The sequence below is a fragment of the Microcaecilia unicolor genome, chromosome 3, assembly GCF_901765095.1.
Source record: "Microcaecilia unicolor chromosome 3, aMicUni1.1, whole genome shotgun sequence".
Classification (NCBI taxonomy): Eukaryota; Metazoa; Chordata; class Amphibia; order Gymnophiona; family Siphonopidae; genus Microcaecilia; species Microcaecilia unicolor.
The window spans coordinates 179,780,326-179,794,260 of record NC_044033.1 but is presented as its reverse complement, the minus strand read 5'-3'; the positions used below and the strand labels follow the sequence as shown (position 1 = coordinate 179,794,260).

At 43.2% G+C, this 13,935-nt stretch overlaps 1 protein-coding gene across 1 annotated transcript in view; it reads left to right on the top strand.

Annotated features, from left to right (window-relative positions):
- NAB2 (NGFI-A binding protein 2) overlaps positions 1-13,935 on the top strand; it is a 63,573-nt gene that overhangs the window by 1,400 nt on the left and 48,238 nt on the right. The gene's annotated exons all lie outside the window — the stretch shown is intronic.

Genomic DNA, 13,935 nt, shown 5'->3' with positions numbered 1-13,935 from the left:
ACAGATGCACTGTAATGTTTTTTTTTTTCCTAGCTGAGCAAGTTCTCAATATATATTTGTCACCTTGCAGTTTATCAGGGTGCAGGTGCGTGAAAGTGACAGAAATTCCAATGCTTCACTATGGGAGTCATAAATATATAATATGAACCAGCCAGAGCACAACTGTAGGTAGATTCACCTGATATACTGAGACAGAACACAATGCATGAGATGGGACAGGAACACCATGAAATGGCTTCTTCTTATTAACTCAAATTGTTCTGGAGTTAAAATGTGAGTGTAGAAGATTGGACCCCTAGCTAACATCTATGCTTGCAATTACTCTGCAACTGCCATGCAAATCTGCTCTGTTTTCTGACTAAAATCTTATTTGCATTGTCTTCAGTTACTGCAGAGAGAAAGAAGCATACTAAGGCTAGAATGTGGAGGTTGGAGCGGGGTGGGAAGGGGGTGTTGGTGTTGATAGCCTCTGCAGAAGCAACACATAGAGAAATGATTTTTACACTAACCAGCAATATTGATAAGCATGTGAAACAGCATCCCTAGAACAACATGGTAACTTTATTTATATTTTGCGCACACCTTTTTCAGTAGTAGCTCAAAGTGAGTTAGATTCAGGTACACTGGCTATTTCTCTGTCCCAGGAAGGCTCACAATCTAAGTTTGAACCTGAGATAATGGAGGGTTAAGTGACTTGCCAAGATCACAAGGAGCAGCAGTGGGATTTGAAGCGGCCACCTCTGGATTGCAAGACCAGTGCTCTAACCACTAGGCCACTCCTCCACTCAAAAAACTCTGTTAGAGAGAAAAGAAGGCCGGCGAGCTGCATAGCGAGCAGCCGCAAATAATATGGCGGCTGCCTAGCGGTAGCTCCCGGGATCGCACAGTCCTCCGGCTTCCCCGCCTAAGATAGAGTGATGTCACAGGAGACACCGGCAAGGATTGGCGGGGAGGCCGGAAAGGGGGTGGGATCATGCCTGGCGGCGCGAGAATCAAATAAAGGGCTGCCACAGAGGCTGGGAGGCCTCTTTGGTGGCAAGCAGCAGAACTCTGGATTGCAAGACCAGTGCTCTAACCACTAGGCCACTCCTCCACTCAAAAAAACTCTATTAGAGAGAAAAACCATTGGATATCTTCTATCTGTCTCTGGGCAACTAACCACTGCTGTGAGAACAAAACAGGTTAATGATTATGACCTCTTATCTTAAACTATTCTTCAAATACACTAAAACAGTGAAAACTTTCCCCATGGATCCTAGCACTTCAACTACCCACCCTCAGCCCCGTTCTTATCTCTTGCTCTGCTTCTGTTTGCACTGCACTGTGCTAGGTTGTTCTTTGCAATCTATTTAGCGTGTCCCAGCCGGCTGGTGCGTTCCTAGCTGACAAGATACTATAGCCTTCCCAATGGGTAGCAAATATCAGCACAAAATATTCTCATTATAATACTTACTGAAGAGCCAAAACCAAGAGGTTTCAAAATTGCAAATAGTTCGTTATACCTCTGATATTAACAGTGCTGATTCCTCCTTGGGTAGGTATATGCTGTATTTATTTCTTCTCCTGCACATCTGCTCCTTCCCTTCAGGAAGGAAACAAATAGATTGCAAAGAATAACTAGCACAGTGCAGTGCAAACAGAAGCAGAGCAAGAGATAAGTACAGGCCATGGGTAGTTGAAATGCAGGGATCCAAGGGGAAAGTTTTCACTGTTAGTGTATTTGAAGAATAGTTTAAGATAAGAGTTCATAATCATTAACGTGCTTTGTTCTCACAGTGAGTGGTTATTTGCACAGAGACAGATAGAGGATATCCAATGGTTTTTCTCTCTAATAGAGTTTTTTGCATGGGCATCTTATCTATTAGTCTAGATAAATAAAAAAGGACCAGTGATAGGATTAGCTCCATTGACAACTTTGGCATTCTTTTGTAATAAAAGGGCGCATTCACCTGAAGGTGAAATGCCAAGGGTGGATGCATTGAGGTCCAGTTAATTGAAGTTTAAATATTAAGGCAACCACACGCTGTGAGAACAACATTTGAGTTGCTCTTGGTATAATGTTGTAGAGATTAATGTATTTGATACAATGCACTTTCACGTGGAAACAAGGCAGTTTACAATTTTAAAATATAAAGAGTGGAAAGGAACTCCATTGTATAATAGGATAGAGAGTTGCAATGCTGCCCTAACCCTTAGCTCTGGGATGTTAACAATATTAAAAGTTGTGGCCAATCACAGAGAGAACAATTACATAATATGGTTAAAGAAATGTAACAAAATATAAATTTCAGACAAGGTACTATAGCCTTCCCAATGGGTAGCAAATATCAGCACAAAATATTCTCATTATAATACTTACTGAATAGCCAAAACCAAGAGTTTTAAAAATTGCAAATAGTTCGTTATACCTCTGATATTAACAGGAAGAGAACTAGAGTAGCAATGATAAAATGATTTTTTTTCTAGAAGAGGCTAAACAGGTCACTGAAGCTGAGGCCAATTCAAACTTATTCAAATGAATTCTATGATTAGAGACTGAATATGATTTAACCTTTAACCAAGATATTAAATTAGGCTGCATGTTAATCACAGTTAACTCGGTGATGAATGCATTAATTATTAATCATGATTTTAAAAAATTATTCACATTACAGCGTCTTCTGTCTCCTTCAAACATCTCTTCTGCCTTTTCCATTCCCAAACCCTGTCCTCTGCGCGATCCAGCATCTTCCCCCCACCCATAATTCAGCATAATACCCCCCCCCCCACACACACACACAGTGATCTACCTTAAAGATGGTCTTCTGTTAGTCCCTAGCAGCATTATACATATGCTGTCTGCGGCCTGCTCCGAAGCATTCTCTCTAGCCTGTCCCACCACCTATGACATCACTTCCTGTTTCTGCATGGGCAGGATGCTTCAGACCAGTGTTTGTGCAACGCTGCCGCTCCCGGGGACAACAGACGACAACCTTTAAGGTAGACCAGCAAGGGGGGATTGAGAAGGGGGGGGAAATGCTGAATCTTGGTTGGGGGAAAGGAAGTCATAGCAAACCCGTGAACAGAACTGGAGGGGCCACCAGTGGAAGTTATGACTGAGACAGTGATCTCCAGCAGCCAAGAGAAGAGTTTGGTGCTACTCACTACCAAGTTTGTGTCACTGCTTATGGGAGTGGAGGAGAGGGGGGGAGAGAGAGAGAATGGACCTGGGGAACTGGAGAGGGAGGGAAGGAAGAGAAAGGGAGAGATGCTGGATCCGAGGGTATCCCGAGAAGGGAAAGGGGATGGGATTTGATATACTGCCTTTCTGCGCTTACAGGGTTGAGTGACTTACCCAGAGTCTTAAGGAACTTCAATGAGAAATAAATAAATATTTAAAATAAAACAAATAAATAACTTTAATTGTGCAATTAATCACGATCACACTCTTTTTTTTGTTTTAAATCTCATGATTAATTGTGATTAAAAATTTTAATCGAAATGCAGACCTATATTAAATACAAAGTACATTTGCTATACATCAACTTAAATGCCAAACTGAGAATATTAAACTCAGTCTGAGCTGATGTAGGTAACTAATTTAAAGATTTCAAGAGCGTGGCATCTCTCTAGGGCAGCAGGCTTCAGGGGGTGGTAGTGCATTGCCACAGTGGCATAGCTGGCAAAGATAGTTGGAAGGAAATCCTTTAAAAGCTACTGTCAATAATAGGCCTTTCAGCTTCTCAGTGCATGTGTGCTTGAGGTCTGCCATGTCCTACCTTCTTGGACAGAACAAAGGAGGGGGTAAGATGCAGCAGGCCTTGACTCTGTGTGCATGCATTCTGGGATGCTGAAATGCCCACCACTCACAGCAACTTTTAAAGGGCTTCCCTGCTGCTGTCCTTGCCAGCTCTGCCAGAGCTGCACTGCTGCCTCCCCCCTCTCACCACCTCCCATCCCAAAGCCTTTATTTTCTTTGAGCTCCTGTGGTGATAGGTGGTGGGGCAGCAGCAGGAATGGCAGGGGGAACTAGGGAAGAGAGGGGAAATGCTGGACACCTGGGGGTAGAGAAGGGGAAATAGTGTCCACAGGAGGTGGAAGGAGTAAGTAAGGGGAGATGCAGTGACCTGTGATCAGGGGATTTAGTGAATCTTACACTTTCAATTGTTTTCTTTTTTGTTTGTTGGTAAATGTTTTGCAGTGGCATCTTTTAATCTTTCATCACTTTCTGTCTCTCCATGGATCCAGTATCGCTCCCGTCCCATTGTTGAAGGAAGGCTAGGGGGTTGTGTGGATGCAGAATTGATTTAATACTGTATGAGGGAAGCAAATCTGTACTGAGGGATTGTGGCTTAGTAGGGGCTGGAGTACTTCCCTCACCCCCCAGTTCCAAAGTAGCCTTCAAGAGCTGAATACTGTACTTCAGCCCTAGCTGCAGTTATTTGTTGGTATGGGGTGGAGTGTGGAAGCAGTAGGTGGTGGGATTTTGTTTTTTTTTTAATTTGGCAGTCCAGTCTCTTAGAAGCAGCAGGAGGCAATATGTCCCTTTACAGCTTCCCATCTCCCCCCCTACCACCACTGCTGCAGCCCTGCCACCAGTGGCATAGCCACAGGTGGGCCTGGGTGGGCCGGGGCCCATCCACTTAGGGCTCAGGCCCACCCAACAGCAGCACATATTTAGTGCTAGCTAGTGGGGATCCCAAGCTTTGCCAGCTGAAGACCTCCCCCTGATGGTGCTGAAAACACTGCTTTCTACTTCAGCAGTCTAAGCTTCCTAAGCTGCTGATACTGGCCTCATCGCACTGGGGGGGGGGGGGGGGGGGGGGGGGAAGGAGAACACTTGGTGCCCACCCACTTCTTGACTAGGCCCACCCAAAATCTGCTGTCTGGCTACGCCCCTGCCTGCCAAAGGTAATTGAAGGAAAAAAAGAGAGGTTAGGTTATCACCACCATAGAGATAGGAGGAAAAAGGACCTATTAAGTCCAATTCCTTTTTTTTTTTTTTGGCCTGGTCAGGTGAGAGGCAGAGAGAGGGGAGTTCAGGGAGAAAGAGGGGAAAGAGAGAGGAGGTTGGAGCAGGAGTGTGGGGTGGAGTTGGGTCTTAGAATAGTAGGAGAGAAGGATTGGGGCAAAGGGGGGATACAGAGGGAAGAGTTTAGGATGGAAACAAGGGAAGAGAGACGGAGATAGTGTTCAGGCAGGGTGGAAAAAAAGAATGTGGGGTAAAAGGAGAGGAATAAGGGGAGCTGGGCAGAGTGAGGCAAGTTTAGGGCACAAGAAGGGAAGAGTGAAGGAATGGAGCAGAGAGGAGTGTGGGGTGAGTTTGGGAGAGGAAGAGGAGGATTATGGCAACAGGAGAGGAAGAGAAGGTAGTGGAAGTAAGAGGGTGGGGGAAAGAGAGAGAAGATAAGTGGACAGCAGGATAAGGGACAGAAGAATGTGGTTAACAAAAGTAAGGGGAAGTGTAAGGGATAAGAGAGAAAGGGAGAAGAAAGTTATTACTAGGTACATTTTATGAGGGGAAAGAAGATTTGGAGGGGATATGGGTGGTGTTTTGTTGGAATCACTGAGTCCCAGTGACTCCACTGGGGATGGGAGCTGTTATTTGGGGCCCCAAACATCTTCTTGTTTTTTATTAGTGGTGTTTAGTTGGGCCCATCAAGCCCGTCCCCACAGGACCCCTTATCTTCTTGCTTGTATATCCCCAGAGATCATCCTGGAACAACAAGTGGAACAAAAAAAGATTTTTTTTAAATAGTGTGTGACGGACTCCAGATTTCACACATAATTTTAGGCAACTGACTTCTCTTTCGGTCATCTCCAAGCTGCCTTCAATTACATTTTTATCACTTCAAAAGGTGTTTATCAACTCAGAATGAAAGGAATCTTGAAATAAAATGTCATTTTCTGGTTTCTACGGTTCTCTTTGTTTTTCAGGATCACCCTGCTTGTTGTAGAGAGCTGCACAGGAACGGGGTTAGCGGGAATCCTGCAGTTCCCGCAGGGATCCCCTCCAGGTCCATGGGGATGGTTGCAGGTCCTATATAAAAGACACTGATAAGGAGTGATTGGAGCTGGGTATTGATAAGGATTAATTCATGATAAACCCCCTCCACTAAGGTTGAAACGATACTGTTTAAATTTGATGGCAATTATAATAGCACTAAAAAAAATTAAAGGATATGGTTGATAGCATTGAAATCCCCTTAAGCACTGAAAGGGGACGTTATCAACATGGGCTACTATTAAGTTTCATTATTTTATTTATTTATTAATTTATGACATTTATACCCCACATTAGCCCGAAATAGACGCAAGTTCAATGTGGCTTACAAACAATAAAGTGAATAAAATATAATAATGTACAGAATATAACACAAATTACAATAACTTCAAGAAGCAAAGTAACACATGTGCAGTAAGTAACCAGGGATTTAGACTATCTCAAGGACAAACAAATAATTAAGGGTGGATAGGTGAGAGCATAATTAGGCAGGACTAGATGGGAAACCAGATTAAAAAAAGGGTGTGGGTAAAATTCAAATAGAGTTCTTTGTATTCAGAAAGGCCAGACTGAAGAAATGTGTTTTTAGAAGTTAGGTAATCATCTGTAAACTTGATTGATTTGAGAAGAGAATTTCAAATTTTGGTGCCTTGATAGAGAAATTAGCAGAGTGAATTGTTTTTTTTATATCACATTCTTACAGGTAGGGAAATGTAAGACAAGATATTCTCTAGATGATGAAACAGCATTACGAGGGGGTAATTCAGTAAGATTATTTATATATGATGGGGCTTGACCAAACAGGATTTGGTGCATGAAACCGCATAATTTGAAAGATATTCTATCTTTTATTGGTAACCAATGTAGCTCATATAAAAGAGGAGTGGCTTTGGCGAAGCGAGGAGATCTACATATAAGATGAGCAGCAGCATCTTGAGCTGTTTGTAATTTTTTTGAGAAGACTAACTACCTTTAAGTCCAGTGAGCACAAGCGATTGAGGGCAAGATGCACTAAACTAAACGAGGCTTTAACGAGCCTTTAACGAACAGTTTTCCTACCCTGGCATGCATTAAAGCCCAATTTCCGACGACGATAGCAGCAAACGAAAACGGAATGCAGATGAGGAAATTGTGTAGAAACCCTATTGAAATGAGATGCATCAAAGTTTACCGCTTGCCCTAACGCTGGAAAACTACGGGAAAGCTAACGAGAGGTCTATACCTCTTGTTGGGGCTGCCCGGCTTCCAAAACTCTAATGTAAAACAAAACAAAAAAAATCCTAAGAGGTCTGTACCTCTCGTTGGGGCTGCCCAGCTTCCAAAACTAATGTAAAACAAAAAAAAAATCGGGAGGGGGCAAAAACGCTCATCAGGAGTGTCCTTTATCGACGGCCTTGCCCCCCCCACCCACCCGCCCGAGGTTGCTGCTGCTCCCCGCTCCCCCCTACATTAAAGTTATAGCTTTAGGCTGCCCCGGCCCCCCTCCCTTCCTCCCTTTCTCCTCAGCTCCGCCTCCCGCCATCCTCCGTACCCGTGCCCCGCCCCCGCCGCCCCCCCCCCAGAGGTCGTTGCCGCCGCTCCCCCCCTCCACCGGGCCCCCCTCAGTCTTACTGGGCCCTCGCAGCGCCTCTCACCTCAGTGTGAAGGCGCTGCATGGGCAAGAAGAACAGCTGATTGCCTCTTCGCCGAGTCTTCGGACGTCCCTCCTTTCCTCCTGGGCCCGCCCTCGTCTGACGTAAGTAACCTACGTAGGTTACTTATGTCAGACGAAGTCGGGCCCAGGAGGAAAGGAGGGACATCCGAAGACGCGGCAAAAAGGCGATCAGCTGTTCTTGCCTGTGCAGCACCTTCACACAGAGGTGAGAGGCGCTGCGAGGGCCCGGTAAGACGGAGGGGGGAGCGGCAGCGGTGACCTCAGGCGGGCGGGGGCAAGGACGTCCATAAAGGACGTGTTTGTTTGTTTTTTTATTCTTACGTCCTTAGCATGCGCAGAGCAGCCAGCATAACGTTTGGCTGCTCTGCGCATGCTCTACGGGCCGATTTTGCGACGGTTTAACGAAGGGTTAGTGAATGCAAGTGAGCTGCAACGAACAGCTCATTTGCATTCCCTATCCTTCGTGCATAGCCGTTCCGTACCGATTCGTTATGGAATTCGGTACGGAACGGCTCTAACGAGGACTTTTGTGCATCTTGGCCTGAACCAAAGTACGACAGACAGAATTTGAGAAAAATGGCCTCAATCTCTTTAGCTTCCAAAGTGAATGAAAGACACTTGAGATCAACTTAGAGACTTGGTTTTTAAGGGTGAGGAAACGATTTATTGTGACTCCCAAGATTTTCATTGATGACTCAAGGGGATAGGTTTTGATCTTAATTGTAAAATTACTAAGATTCATAGGATGATGAGGGTTAGTTATAATTAGAAACTTAGTTTTATGTGTGTTAAGTTTTAGTTTGAAATTAGAAGCCCATGAGTCTATAAGTTTTATCCCTAGACTAATCATGTGAGTTATGTCAAGTAATTCCTTAGAGAATGGGATATAAATGGTGACATCATCAGCATATATGTATGTCAAAAGACCATGTTTTTCTAAACGATGACCAAGAGGTATCATCATAATGTTAAACAAGATGGGGGAAAGAGGAGAGCCCTGAGGGACCCCACAGCCAGGAGACCAAGTGGAAGAGAGTACACCTGATTGTGTGACTTGATATGACCTGGATCTTAAGAAGCCAGAAAACTATTTCAGGACAACTCCACCGATTCCATAATAGTCAAGAATATTTAAAAGAATATTATGATCAACAGTATCAAAAGCACTGGATAGATCAAATTGAAGTATCTTTTGTTGCCAAAACGTAATTCTCTCCTAAAGTTACCTAAGAGGGTGGTAGTAAGCACAGTTTCTGTACTGTAAGAGGGCCTAAAACCAGATTATGAACTATGCAAAATGGCATGAAACTGGAGATACTTCATAAGTTGGCACATGACAAGTCCTTCCATTATTTTAACAAGAAGAAGAATTGAGGCTACTGGTCTGTAATTGGAAACTAAACTTAGGCTAGTTTGGGTATTTTTAGGTATAGGAGTCAAAATAATATTGCCATTGTCAGAGGGAAAGAAACCTTGAGACAACATGAAAGTAAGATTTGAGTGCAAATGATGTAAGAAGTAGGGCACATATCAAGTAGACAATGTGAATTTGGGTATTTGCGTAATGTGTGATTGACCTGATCAGTAGTAATTGGATGAAAAATGGACCAGATTCTGCTTGAGAATTAAGCAGTGAAGGATCATGTAAATAGAGAAAATAGTTCTATAGGTGAAGGGGTATTGTTAAGTTCTAGTCTGATTTTAGTTATTTTCTGTTTAAAATAAGTAGCCAAGTTGTCGGCAGTAGGTGTGAGATTGGTTGAATTGGTTATTATTTTGAAGGGGCCTTTTACTAAGCCATGTAAGCGTCTACGCATGTCCAACGCGTGCCAAAATGGAGTTACCGCATGGCTACCATGTGGCTCTTGCGGTAATTTCATTTTTGGCACGCATCTGATATGTGCAGCCGAAAAATAAATGTTATTTTCTGCCAAGTGGCATTTGGCGCACATAGGTCATTACCGCCTGGTTACCACGTGAGACTTTACCACTGGTGGTGGTAAGGTCTCAGACCCAAAATGAACACACAGCAATTTTCATTTTGCCGCACGTCCATTTTCAGCAAAGAATTTTAAAAAGGCCTTTTTGTACAGGTGCGCTGAAAAATGATTCTGCATGCACCTGTATGAAAAAAAATACTTTCTACTATTTGTTTTTGATCTGCTGGTCATTAGTTTCATGGCATGCCCTTTTGTTTTAGTTATTTGAAAGGTTAAATAGTCATTCCTCATTATCTATTTCTCCCCTATTAAATTTCTATCATATCTCCTCTCAGTATTGTAAGCCAAAGGGCTCTACCTAACCTCTTTAGCCTCTCTATGAGGTTCCATCCCCTTTTTCATTTTTATCACCCTTTGAACCTTCTCCAACTCTGTTCTATCCCTTGTGAAATGGGATGACCAGAACTGCACACAGCAATATTCTCTGTTCTGTTTTCCATCCCTTTTCAGTTAATTCCTACTATTCTATTTGCAGATGACACAAGTTGTTAAAATGCATACGGATTGTGAAAAATTGCAGGAAGACCTTAGGAAGTTGGAAAACTGGGCATCCAAATGACAGATGAAATTTAATCTGGACAAATGCAAAGTGATGCATATTGGCAAGAATAATCTAAATCTTAGTTATTTGATGCTAGGTTCCACCCTAGGAATCAGCACCTAGTTGTCATCATGGACAATACGCTGAAATCTTCTGCCCAGTGTGTGGCGGTGGCCAAAAAAGCAAAAAGAATGCTAGAAATTATTAGGAAAGGGATAGAAAATATTATAATGCCTCTGTATTGGGACCACACCTTGAGTATACAGTTCAAACTCCTCTTACTGACCTTTAAATGCATCCACTCTATGACCCCTCATTACCGCTCCTCTCTTGTTTCTCCCCACATTCCTCACCGTGAACTCCGCTCTCTGAACAAATCTCTCTTGACGTCCCCCTTCTCCTCCACCGCTAACTCCAGACTTTGTTCCTTTTGTCTCGCGGCACCTTATGCCTGGAACCGTCTTCCTGAACCCATACGTCTAGCTCCATCTGTTCCTGTTTTTAAATCTATGCAGAAAGCTCACCTTTTCACTACTGCCTTTGGCTCCTAACCACTACTCATTTGCCCTCCTCCTCTTTACCCATTAATTCCCTTGCCCATTCTATGTCTTGTCTATCTGTTCTACCTAGATTGTAAGCTCTTTGAGCAGGGACTGTCTCTCTATGTCAAGTGTTCAGCGCTGCGTGCATCTGGTAGCGCTATACAAATGCTATTAGTAGTAGTAGTAGTATTATGTGCAATTCTGGTCGCTGTATCTTAAGAACAATATAGCAGAATTAGAAAAGGTTCAAAGAAGGGCGACCACAATGATTAAGGGGATGGAACTCCTCTCATATGAGGAAAGGCTTAAGAGGTTAGGACTCTTCAGCTTGGAAAAGAGACGAATGAGGTGGGAAATGATAGAGCTCTACAAAATACTGAGTGGTATAGAATGGGTAAATGTAAATTAGGTTGGGGTTTTTTTTAACACTTTCAAAAAAGTACAAAGACTAGGGGACACTCAAGGAAGTTACATGGTACTACTTTTAAAATGAACAAGAGGAAATATTTTTTCACTCAACAAATAGTTAAGCTCTGGAACTTGTTGCCAGAGGATGTGGTATCAGCGGTTAGTGTATCTGAGTTTTAAAAAGTTTTGGACAAGCTCCTGGAGGAAAAGTCTACAGTCTGTTATTGAGAGAGACATGGGGAAGCAACTGCTTGTCCCTGAGATCAGTAGCATGAATCTTGCTGCTGTTTGGGATTGGGATTCTGTCAGATACTTGTGACCTGGATTGGCCACTGTTGGAAGCAGGATAATGGGTTTGATGGACCAGTGGTCTGACCCAGTATGGTTATTCTTATACTCTCGTATAGCCAGCTACAGCATATCGGACTGAAAATTTCAATGTACTGTCCACAATGACTCCAAGACCTTTTCTTGGGTGGTGAGTCCTCACTCAGAAGCCAGCATTTTGTACCCATAGTTGGGATTATGTTTCCCTATGTGCATCAATTTGCTCTTGTCCCTATTTAATTTATATTTGCCATTTAGATGCCTAATCTCCTAGTTTCACAAGATTCTTCTGCAGTTCCTGAGCCCCTACGTCTTGCCCCATCCTTGGCCACCTTTAAATCTAGACTGAAAGCCCACCTCTTTAACATTGCTTTTGACTCGTAAACCACTTGTAACCACTCGCCTCCACCTACCCTCCTCTCTTCCTTCCCGTTCACATTAATTGATTTGATTTGCTTACTTTATTATTTTTTTGTCTATTAGATTGTAAGCTCTTTGAGCAGGGACTGTCTTTCTTCTATGTTTGTGCAGCGCTGCGTACGCCTTGTAGCGCTATAGAAATGCTAAATAGTAGTAGTAGTAGTTCCTCAAAATCTGCTGCTATTGTAATTTAACGACTTTGATAATTTTGTGTCATTTGCAAATTTGATCCCTTCTTTCTTTTCTCCTTGTCATGTGTTAAAATAGCACAGGTCCCAGTGCAGATTATTGGGGCACTCCACTGTTGACCCTTTTCCAGTTGGAAAACTAGCCATTAGTCCTACTCTGTCTCCTGTCTTTTAGCCAGTTTCTAATTCACAGTAGGGCATTGTCTTCTGTTCTATGACTTTGTAATCTCCTGAGTTTCCTCTCATGAAAGACTTTGTGAAATGCCTTCTGAAAATTCAAATATACTATCCGCCTTATTTTCGAAAGAGAAAGACGCACATATTTCGACCCAAATCGGGAGATGGGCGTCTTTCTCCCGTGGGCGCCCAAATCAGTATAATCGAAAGTCGATTTTGGGCGTCTTCAACTGCAATCTGTCACGGAAACGGCCAAAGTTGACGGGGGCATGTCGGAGGCGTGGTGAAGGCGGGACTGGGGCGTGTTTATCGGCCAAGGAGAGATGGGTGTCCTCGGCTGATAATCGAAAAAAGAAAGGCGTTTTTAGCGCGATTTGGGTCACTTTTTTTGGACCCTTTTTTTTCACGAACAAGTCCCAAAAAAGTGCCCTAAATGACCAGATGACCACATTTTCCCACCTATTTGCAGGCTCAATGTAGCTTACATAGTTTTATTAACATTGTCATTCCAGGATATCAGATACAGTTAGTATTGTGCAGAGATTAAGTAGGGAAGAGGGAAGAAGGAAGGGAGTGATTAGGGTAGTTATAGAAGGTAGGCGCCGCTTATAGTCATATTTTAAATGTTTTTAGGTGCCATATATAGAATCTCCCCCTATATGTCTAACCTTCTCAGCTGTAGGATTGTAGGTTCCATCGAGCAATTGTTATTGGACATCCCAGGAGCCTTTCATGGGAAAGCTAAAGGGGAGACTTTATTGTTCAGAAAAATGTGCCATCTTGCAAGGAAGTGTATTCTGCAGTGTTGGATTTCTCTGGACTTCTAATTTATTGGTGGTGGAGGAATTGGCCACGCACTGATTGTGTTGGAGGAAAGGGATGCTGCCAACTCTTTCAAAAGAAAGAAGTACTTCTTGATGGTATGGGATCCATATACAAAATCTCTAAGTCCCCAAGGACAAAGTCTAATTTTAAATTCACTATAAAGCTGTCTAAATTAGTGTTCATCCGTGATACCATTGTTGTAGAGAATTTATCTTATATTAAGGGTAACTACGGGGGAAGGGTGGGGGGCTGGTATCTGGGGGCTACAAGATTCCTCATTAGGTATCGAAGTCACAAATGAGTTTCGCAAATCAGACAGACTGTTGTGTTTTTTGGTAAGTAGAGGCGTGGCCTCATGGCTTCCAAGCCCAAAATTGCTAGATGGCCGATGAAACTTCAATCACGTCAGCTTATTTGCTTGCGGGGAAGCAGCGGCATCAGGATCCACACACTCTAGAGATTGCTTTTAAACATATCACAGGTTCTGGAATATTGGGAACCTACATAATGGAAGGAGAAATTAGGTCTTACCTGATCATTTTCTTTCCATTTGTCCTTCCCAATATTCCAGAGGCCTGCCTTAGGTTTCTGAGATGTTTAGTCAGTGCGAAGTAATGGGTCAAATAACGACTATCACTTTGCATGGTGCTTCCTGCATATCTTTTATTCACTACAAGAGATGCAAGAGGTCCACACATGTCTGCTCATCTGGTTAATGTTAGGTTAGTGAATTGTTTAAGGTTGTTGTGTTTATTCTGAGTATTATCTTTTCATCCCCCATTTCCAGTATCTGGCCCTTTGAAACCCCCCTTCCCCCCCCCCCCCTGCACTCTGTATCTTTCTCTTTCCCCTCTTCCCCAGGGCACCTCT